Source organism: Oryzias latipes, chromosome 16, assembly GCF_002234675.1.
Source record: "Oryzias latipes chromosome 16, ASM223467v1".
NCBI classification, from domain to species: Eukaryota; Metazoa; Chordata; class Actinopteri; order Beloniformes; family Adrianichthyidae; genus Oryzias; species Oryzias latipes.
The window spans coordinates 10752953-10763045 of record NC_019874.2 but is presented as its reverse complement, the minus strand read 5'-3'; positions in this window follow the sequence as shown (position 1 = coordinate 10763045).

Below are 10093 nucleotides of genomic sequence, written 5' to 3'. Positions count from 1 at the left end.
TTTTATCAACTTAGTACATATAGATCTCACCAATGGAGCAATGTTTTTTTTTGAGTCAGTTGATGATGCTGATCGCTATGCTAGCACTTTTAGCCACATTAGCATAACTGGCATAGTTAGCATAATTAGCATCTTCAGCTGTGTTTTTCTGAGTCAGTTGATGATGCTGATCACGATGCTAGCACTTTTAGCCAAATTAGCATAGTTAGCATAATTAGCATATGCTGCTTTGACTAGCCTTGATCAAAGGTGGGTGGTAAGGGCGGGAAGGGCGGCGGTGGTGCGTAGAGTTGGGCTTGGAAGGCAGGTTGCGTCTGCGGGCCATACAACGTCGCTTGCGGCTTTAATTTCACATTGCTGTTTTTCAGAATGACTTATTTATTTGATTATGAGCTTTTGCAGCAGAATGAGTCTTTCTGTCAATCAAACCAGACAAGGTGGAGACACTTTTGTAATTTGGCTACTCCTTTACTCAGACATAAATTAGCATAGACATAAATATCGGTTTTAGGATGGGTTCTGCGTTTATTATTTTAGTCATGAAAATATAGTAGTGGACTGAGTTAGGCTGGGAGGCTGTCGGAGTAACGCTAATCTTCCATGTACTGGAGCTTCGGTGAACGCATGGTTCCATGCTTGAGTTCATGAGATCATCCCAGCTTCAGCTCCCTTGATAACGGCTGCTTCAGCAATTTTTCCATCTCTCTTTGACTAAGTTTGAAAGCTTGCTGTCCCGCTTTAACCCGAGAAGGAAAATTAAAACCAGAGAACCTGATTTATAAATATCGTCTCATTAAAATAAAAAAATATCATAAGGTTTAGGAGTCCCGAGCAGGCTGGCCCTGCTTTCAGGTCTCTGTCTGGCCTAGCGCTAGCTCGACTCCCAGGAGCCACAGTGATATCCAGCAATCCTGCACAGAGAACGAGAGTCTGGATTATTTCAACGGAAACTTCAAGACTTGGACGACAGGCGCTTAAAGAAAGCTACTCTGTGGTCCACAAGAACCCTCAAACTACAAAAACAGAGTTTTAGATGTTTGCATCTTCTGCAGCAGACAAATTGTTTGTCTCTATTTGATCCTCTTATGTCAGCAAAGCCGTGCAGATGTTGCAGGAATGTGTCTCTAACTGGTACACCACAGAGCGGGTATCTAGGAATACGAGTCGATTTCCAGGGATCAGCCAATGTGCGTTTCGATTCCTCTCACTTTTGACAGACAGTCATTCTGCTGTAAAATATCATCATGAAATAAGTCATTCTCAAAAGCAGCTATTAAGATGTAAAGATTAAAGTGCGCCCTTACTCAATGTGTTATGGTAAAGTTAGAACCTGTGTTTATGTGTGTGTTCATACAAGGTGCTTTACGGTAACCTGTTGACAGTGATGTCGGGTGATTCTGCAGCAGAGCTGCGCATGTGCAATGTTCGGTGTGTATGGCAGACTCCATGATTGGAGGAGCATGTACTACGTCTTTCCCACGTGAATAAATGTGCCTGTTATGCACAAAAGAGAAAGTGGCTCTACGTTTCTTCATCACCACGCAAAGAGGACACGAAAGCAGGCACCGTTCCCTCCATCCTTCTACAGGTTATGGGCCCAGGCGGATATTTTCACCGGTACGTACGGAGGAATGAATGAACGCTGAGTATCAAGCGGATTCCTTAAACGTCTAACGGACTTGCTAAGTATTCAAGCTGCCGTTAAGAAAGGTGAAATTTGAACTTCCGGTTGGGTGAGCATGGTGTAGTGACGTTGTTTTCCTATCCCGCATTACTTTACCTTTTTAACATACAGAAACGGCTTTTTTATGTGAATCTCATATTGAGTGTTTAATCCTAAACCTCTGTCGCTCTAATCGGACCTAATCATGCGACCAAAACATGCCAAATCGACCGACAAAACCCCGGAGCTGGAAACGCCGGCAACTGTTAGCAGAGGCGACATAATAGCATTGCTAACTGAGCACCGGGCAACGCTGGTTGCCGAGCTGAAAATAACTTTTTTTGACGAAGTTAACAGCAAACTGGATGGACTCCAAAAAGAGTCGGACAGCCACGGTGAGCGCCTAACCTCACTTGAAGAGCATGCCGATGCAATTGACCAACGCGTGGCTAGCCTTGAAGCTACGTGCACCATGCTAAAGTCTGCTAACAACAAGCTAAAAGCTAAGCTGGTGGATGTGGAAGGAAGACACAGACGTCTCAATGCACGCTTGGTAGGCCTGCCGGAGGGGATCGAAGGGCCCCAGCCATCCAAGTTCTTCTCGCAGCTACTTCAGGACGCCTTTGGCCGAGAAGTTTTCCCCACTCCGCCGGAATTAGACCGAGCCCATCGCAGCCTACTTCCCAAACCGGGCCCCGGGGAGAGACCGCGGCCTGTCATCATATGTTTCCACCGGTACCAAAACAAGGAGCTGCTGATTCGGGAAGCCAGAAAACGAAGAGAAGTGAAATACCAGGAAATGGCTTTCCGAGTATATGAAGACTACAGCCCTGAGGTGGTGGAACAGAGGAAAGTTTATAAAACTGTGATGTCGGACATGTATCAGAAAGGCTTGCGGCCCTCTCTGCTCTACCCAGCACGGTTACGCATCATCAAAACGGATGGCACCCGTGTCATGTTCAACTCTGTGGATGAGGCTAAAAAGTTTGTGGAAGACTTTGGACGAGATTAAACTGTCTACTTCAGGTGAAGTATGGAGCTGCTCTAATGCCAAACCATTAGCGTGTAGCTAAGCTTGATGCTCCATGCTTCACGCTACAATCTGCCAATAATTGTTTACAATGGGTATTTCATAAATACTCTTTAAGATATTACGTCCATTCCTTACTTGCTGTTTCTGTGTGTTTGTTTTAAAGTTTACCTTGTTTTCTTAAACTTTATTTTTTTATATTTATTTTTTTAATAGTTTAACTTACTATTTAAGTATTTGTAGGATAGGTAGGTTGAGTATGGAAGGTTTGCATTTAGATAAGGTAGGTGTGCTGCAGACATTTGCAGCTAGTTTCACCTGTTTTTGTTTTGTTTTTTTTGTTTGTTGTTGTTGTCTTTTTGGGGGGGAGGGGGCTGTTTGGGGTTTGCTGTCAATGTTTCTAGCTCGAACGTTGTATAAATGGTCTGGTGATTATTTCATCCCTCCCTAGCAACACAAGTTGTAATGGCTGGTTCCATTAATATTATCACCTGGAATGTAAAGGGCTTAAATCACCCCATTAAAAGAAAGAAGGCTCTGACACACTTAAAAAATTTGAGCGCGGATATAATCTTCCTACAAGAAACTCACCTCAAAATCTCGGATCACAACCGGTTGAAATGTGGCTGGGTGGGGCAGCTCTTTCATTTGTCCTTTCAAGGGAAAGCTAGAGGGACTGCAATACTTATAAGAAAAAATATCTCTTTTACATGCTCCTCTGTCCTGGCTGATCCGGCTGGCAGATACATCATAGTTACTGGCTCACTTTATAATCTTGGTATTATTTTGGTCAATATTTATGCTCCCAATTGCGATGATCCTTCCTTTTTCTCACGCGTTTTTGGTCAGATACCGTGCCTTAACACACATTTCCTTATTATGGGAGGAGACTTTAACCTATGCCTGAACCCTGGGCTGGATAGGTCGTCTGTGAAACCTGGATACTCTGTACCTAAATCTGTTGCCCATGTTCAATCATTCCTCTCCACCTATGGCGTTTTGGATATCTGGTGTTTTTTACACCCACAAGACAGGCAATATTCCTTCTTCTCAAATGCGCATCAGTCTTACAGCAGAATTGACTATCTCTTTACAGATAACAAATTGACTCCAAATATTCAGCTATGTCATTATCAACCAATTGTAATATCTGACCACGCCCCTCTTGTGCTAAAACTGAATATACCCGCTTCCTTTTCTCCCAGGAGACACTGGAGATTTAACTCTCTTTTACTGAGTGACGAAACATTTGTAGATTTCATCTCAGACCAGATCTCCTTGTTCCTGGAATTTAATCTAACATCTGATGTCCCTATTGCAACTGTGTGGGAGGCTCTTAAGGCCTATCTTAGAGGTCAAGTGATATCTTTTATGGCCAAAAAGAAACGTGATTCTGTATCAAGGCAGAAAGATCTGGAAAAACAAATAGCTGATGTGGATCAAAGGCACTCTCAAAACCCCACACAAGATTTATATAAAAAGCGCTTGGCACTCAGTGCCGAGCATGACAGGCTCACATCACACTCTATTGAATACTTGTTAATGAAAAATCGGAGCAACATGTATGAACATGGGGATAAGGCAGGTGAAATACTGGCGAGGCAACTGAAAGGTGCGAGGGCCAAGCAAGTTATTCATGGGGTTGCTGCACCAGATGGCACAGTTTTGACTGACCAGCAGGAAATAAATGATGCTTTCCAATCTTATTACTACAAATTATATAGCTCTGATAATATGTGCAACTCTAACCTTCTTTCTGAATTTTTTAGAGACCTACCAATACCCACCCTGAGATCAGAGGAATTGTCGAGGTTGAATGCACCTATACAACAGCAGGAGGTCTTGAAAGCAATTAGGGCTTTACATCCACAGAAATCACCAGGCCCCGACGGTCTGCCAAGTGAGTTTTATTCTACTTTTGCTGAAAAACTGGCCCCTTTGATGACCACAATGTTTGCAGACTCTTTCTGCAAAGGTACTCTTCCTAATAGTTTGAACCAAGCCAGTATTACTTTACTCCCTAAAAAGGATAAAAACCTACTAGAGTGCGGTTCTTACAGGCCAATTTCACTCTTGAACACTGACTATAAAATCCTGGCTAAAGTCCTTGCCTGCCGACTCGAAACTGTCCTGCCTAGTCTTGTCTCTAGTGACCAATCTGGTTTTGTTAAGGACCGTCGGTCATTTTTTAGTATTAGACGGCTTTTCAATATTTTATACACCCCTAGTGTAACCGAATCTGAATGCCTTCTTTCCATGGACGCTGAGAAAGCCTTTGATAGGATTGAATGGAAATATCTTTTTGAGACTCTAAACAAATTTGGGGTCGGGTCATCCTTTCTATCATGGGTCAAGCTTTTGTATACTTGTCCATCTGCTACAGTACTCACTAATAATACCTACTCCAAACCGTTTAGTCTGCACCGTGGTACCCGACAGGGCTGCCCCCTCAGCCCACTACTCTTTGTGTTAGCCATCGAGCCCTTAGCAATAACAATAAGGAAAAATAATTACATTTGTGGCATTTCAAGATGGGGTACAGAACATAAGTTAGCCCCTTTATGCGGATGACCTCCTGCTGTTTATATCTAAGGCTAAAGACACTATCCCTCACGTTTTAGAACTGCTTGGTAAGCTTGGAACTATCTCCGGTTACAAAATAAATCTGCAGAAAAGTGAGCTATTGCCACTTAACATATCTGATTCAGCCATGAAGGAAATTACTCTCCCATTTAAGATAACAAGAACTAGCTTTGTCTATTTAGGAATAACTGTAACACAAAAACTTGTGATCTGTTTAAAGAAAATTTTGGGAAACTGCAGGTGACAATACAACAGGACCTGGCTAAATGGTCTCCCCTTTACCTCTCGCTAGTTGGGAGAGTGAACGTGGTTAAGATGTCTGTATTACCCAGATTTCTATATCTATTTCAGAGCATCCCCGTATATATCCCTAATAGTTACTTTAAAAAACTTGACTCTATTATCTCAGCGTTCATATGGAACGGCAAAAAATCACGGCTGCGCAAGGAACATCTGCAGAAAGCAAAACAACATGGTGGTTTTTCACTTCCAAATTTACGCTATTATTATTGGGCTGCTAATCTGTGTTGTGTGACATACTGGGCACATTACTCTAATGATGTTGGACCGCCGTGGGTGGAGATGGAAAAACTTTCTGCTGGACCTGGTCTGTTACCCTCGGTCGTTGGTGCAGCACTCCCACTGACTAAACCTCTGACTATTGATAATCCTGTAGTACATAACTCGATTAAAATCTGCCATCAATTCAGGAAACATTTTGGTTACTTAGGGATGAGCCTGCAAGTTCCAATAGCATCCAATACATTTTTCCAACCTTTGTTGTTGGATGCTGCATTTCATAGGTGGCGGCGACACGGTTTGACGACCTTTAACGATTTATTTTTTGATAATCAATTTGCCACTTTTCAGCAACTGGTCGACAAATATAATGTTTTTTTAGATACTTGCAGGTGCGTCATCTCATCATGACCTCCATCACAGGGTTCCCTATTAAACCTCCTCAAAATACTCTGGATAACATTTTGATCTTCAATCCCACCCGGAAGAAATCCATATCTAAATTGCTTGGCATGATCTCAGCCATAGAGTCTTCCTCGATGCTAACCATTAAAACATATTGGGAGCAGGATCTTGATGAAACCATTAATGAAACAGACTGGGAAAATATAGTGAGGAACATCAACTCATCCTCGATTTGTGCAAAACACTGTCTATTGCAGTTTAAGGTTGTGCATCGTGCTCACCTCTGTAAAGCCAGATTAGCCCAAATGTACCCACAAATTGATCCACTGTGTAACAGATGCAAATCAGCAGAGGCCACACTAGTTCATACTTTTTGGTACTGCCCCAAAATACAGTGCTTTTGGGGAAATATATGTGAGGCACTTAGCTGCATCTTGGGAGTCCAACTGACTTTAAACCCACTTGTATTTCTGTTTGGAATAAACAGCGGGGCTCCGACATTGCCTCCAGGTGGTCAGAGAATCATTACTTTTACAACTTTACTAGCTCGACGCCTCATTCTGCCTAAGTGGAAGGATGCTGCCCCACCCACTTTATCACATTGGATTCAAGATGTGCTTTACCATCTTAAGCTTGAAAAAATAAGATTTACTGTAAGACAATCAGAGCATAAATTTTATAAGGTATGGAGACCATTTCTCAACTTTTATAGTTTACCATCTACAAGTGTAACAGAATGATGCCGTTTTTCTTTTTCTTCTTCTTTACGTGTGTATTAATATATTTGCACTTTACTTATTTTTTTGTAATGTATATGCTATTTAACCTATACTGTGACAGATTTTATATATTCATGTTTCTGCTTATAACTTGCACCATTTTATTTCCTTATATTTCCATTACTAAAATTGATATTGGTGTATATGACACTGACAGCAGCAGGGGGTGGGGGACTGGGTTTTCAGTTTGTTTGTTCTATGTTTTAAAACGGAAAACTTAATAAATATATAAAACACTAAGAAAGGTGAAATTTGGAGAAACGAAAGAAAGAGCTGAAGAGAAGTTTGCTAAAGAAAAGAGCTGACGGAGCGAAGCACGAAAAAGGCGCAAAAAGCAAAGAGCTAACTAACAACATGGCTAACAGACTGGCCTGACAGACAAGACAACTAGCCCAGCTAGTATTTGACGGTTCAGAGGAAAGATATGAACTGTGGGAAACACGTTTCCTCTGACATTTACACAGCTTGAAGCTTAAGGAAACCATTCTTAATGAACCTGTGACCGAAGAGCAGCTAGCTAATGATCAAAGCAAGAATGCCGACTGCTATGCGGAGCTAATACGGCTAATCGACGAAAAGAGCTTGTCGCTCATCAGACATGAAGCCGCGGACAAAGGCAGAGAAGCTCTGAAGATTCTGAGAGACCACTACTCGGGGAAGAGTAAACCCAGAATCATAAACCTCTACACAGCACTAACGAGGCTGAAGATGGCCGAAAATGAGTGCGTGACGAATTACATGATAAGGGCGGAATACACGATCACAGCTCTACGTGATGCCGGGGAGAATATGAGTGATGGACTGCTCATCGCCATGATCCTAGGTGGACTTCCCGACTCATTTAAACCACTCGCCGTGCACATAACTCAGAATGAAGATAAAGTAACTTTCACAGACTTCAAGAAGAGGTTAAGAGTCTATGAAGAGGCAGAAAAAATGAGCAAGGCAGAATCAACAGACGTGATGAAAACCTACGCAAAACAAGAACAGACAAAAAATAAAGCCCGCACCTACCCCAGAAAAGAAGAAGAGGCTGAAGTGACATGCTACAAATGTGGAAAAAGAGGACACACAGCAAGAAGATGCCAACAAAAGGTGTGGTGCAACTTTTGTAAAAGTAACACACATAAAGAGACACTATGTAATAAAAAGGGGAGACAAGACGACGTCCGGAAGGTGATGGAGCACGTGAGTGGAAAAACAGACCACTTCTTCAAGGCCAAAGCAGAGACACCAGCAAGCAAAGTGAAGATGAAGGGCATCATGGTCGTCGCAGGCGCCACATCCCACATCGTGAATGACATCAGGAAATTCACCGACTTTGATGAGTCCTTCAATCCAGAGAAGCACACGATGGAGTTAGCTGACGGGACGAAGATCAACGGAACAGCGCAACGCAGAGGAACAGCGTTGATACACTTGGTAGACTGCACTGGACAGCAGCACCGGGCACATCTGAGAGATGCCCTCTTCATGCCAACGTGCCCCTATGACATCTTCTCAGTGGCAAGAGCAGCAAGTGAGGGGACAACCATCACATTCAAGAAAGGAGAAAGCCACCTGATAACGAAGAGCAGATGCAGGTTTGATATTCATGAAAATGAAAAACTGTACTATTTACCCACTATTGAAGATGACAGTGACAAATGTAAAGCAATTCCTGATATTCAAGGTTGGCATGAAATCATGGGTCTTTGCAATTTTGACGACATGAGAAAGTTGCAAAGTGTGGTCAAAGGAAAGGAAGTAAAAGGGGATGTGCATAAACAGGTGAACCCATGCAGAGTGTGTACAGAAGGTAAAACCACTCAGACAAGAAACAGGGAATCAGATGTAAAGGCTGAAAAACCACTACAACTAGTACATACAGATCTAGCTGGTCCTATGCAAACTAGTTTAGATGGGTACAGATACGCACAGTCTTTTACTGATGACTACACGGGGACCGTTTTTGTATATTTTCTTAAAGCTAAAAGTGATGCAGTTGGTGCAACTGAAACGTTTATAGCTGATGTAGCACCATACGGTGAAATAACGTGCATTCTTTCTGACAATAGCACTGAATTCACAAGTCAAGATTTTCAGACACTTATGACCAAAAACAGAATCAGACACGAAAGGTCTGCACCGTACTCACCTCATCAAAATGGCACAGCAGAAAGGGGCTGGCGTACTCTTTTGGAAATGAGCAGATGTTAACTGATGGAAAGCGGGTTGCCAGATAAGTTTTGGAACTACGCAATGCAGACAGCAGCTTATATCAGGAACAGGTGTTACAGCAGACGCACCAAGAAAACCGCTTATGAGATGTTAACAGGAAAACAACCAAATATTGCTAACATGCATACATTTGGATCCACATGTTTGGCTTACAAACAAGATAAAGGGAAGTTTGAGTCAAGATGTAATGAAGGAGTTTTTGTTGGATATGACAAGTATAAACCAGCTTACCTAGTCTATTACCCGAATGAAAGTAAAGTCCAGAAGAGAGGCTGGTAAAGTTCATTAATAGGGCTACAACTGAAATAGAAACACAAACAACAGAACCATTTTTGGAGTGTGTTGATGGAATGTTTCCTAAAGAAACAAATGATGATGATCCAACAGAGATGGAAAAAGAAATGGAAAAAAATGTTGACACTGACTGTGAGGTTCCTGAAACTCTCACAGAAGAGACAGAGCAATCCTGTGTGGGGAAACCCCGGGAGACAGCTCAAAGAAAGAATCCGACTCGAACCAAAAAGAAACCGGCTTATCTCCAAGACTATGACACTGAATGTAACGACAATCTCCAAATGTGTGTAGATTTCTGTTACAGAGCAGAACGTGATCTCCCCAATACCTACCAGGAAGCAGTAGCATCAGCAGAGTCAGAGCAATGGAAGATTGCTATGGAGAAAGAAATGAAGTCACTGATAGACAACAAGACTTTCACCCTTACTAAATTACCTGCAGGCAGGAAAGCAGTGGGGGGAAGGTGGGTCTATGCAGTTAAAACAGACATTGACGGAGGTGATAAATTTAAAGCAAGGTTTGTGGCTAAAGGCTATAACCAAAAAGAAGGGACAGATTTCAGTGAGACTTTTTCACCCACTGCAGACATGACAAGTGTAA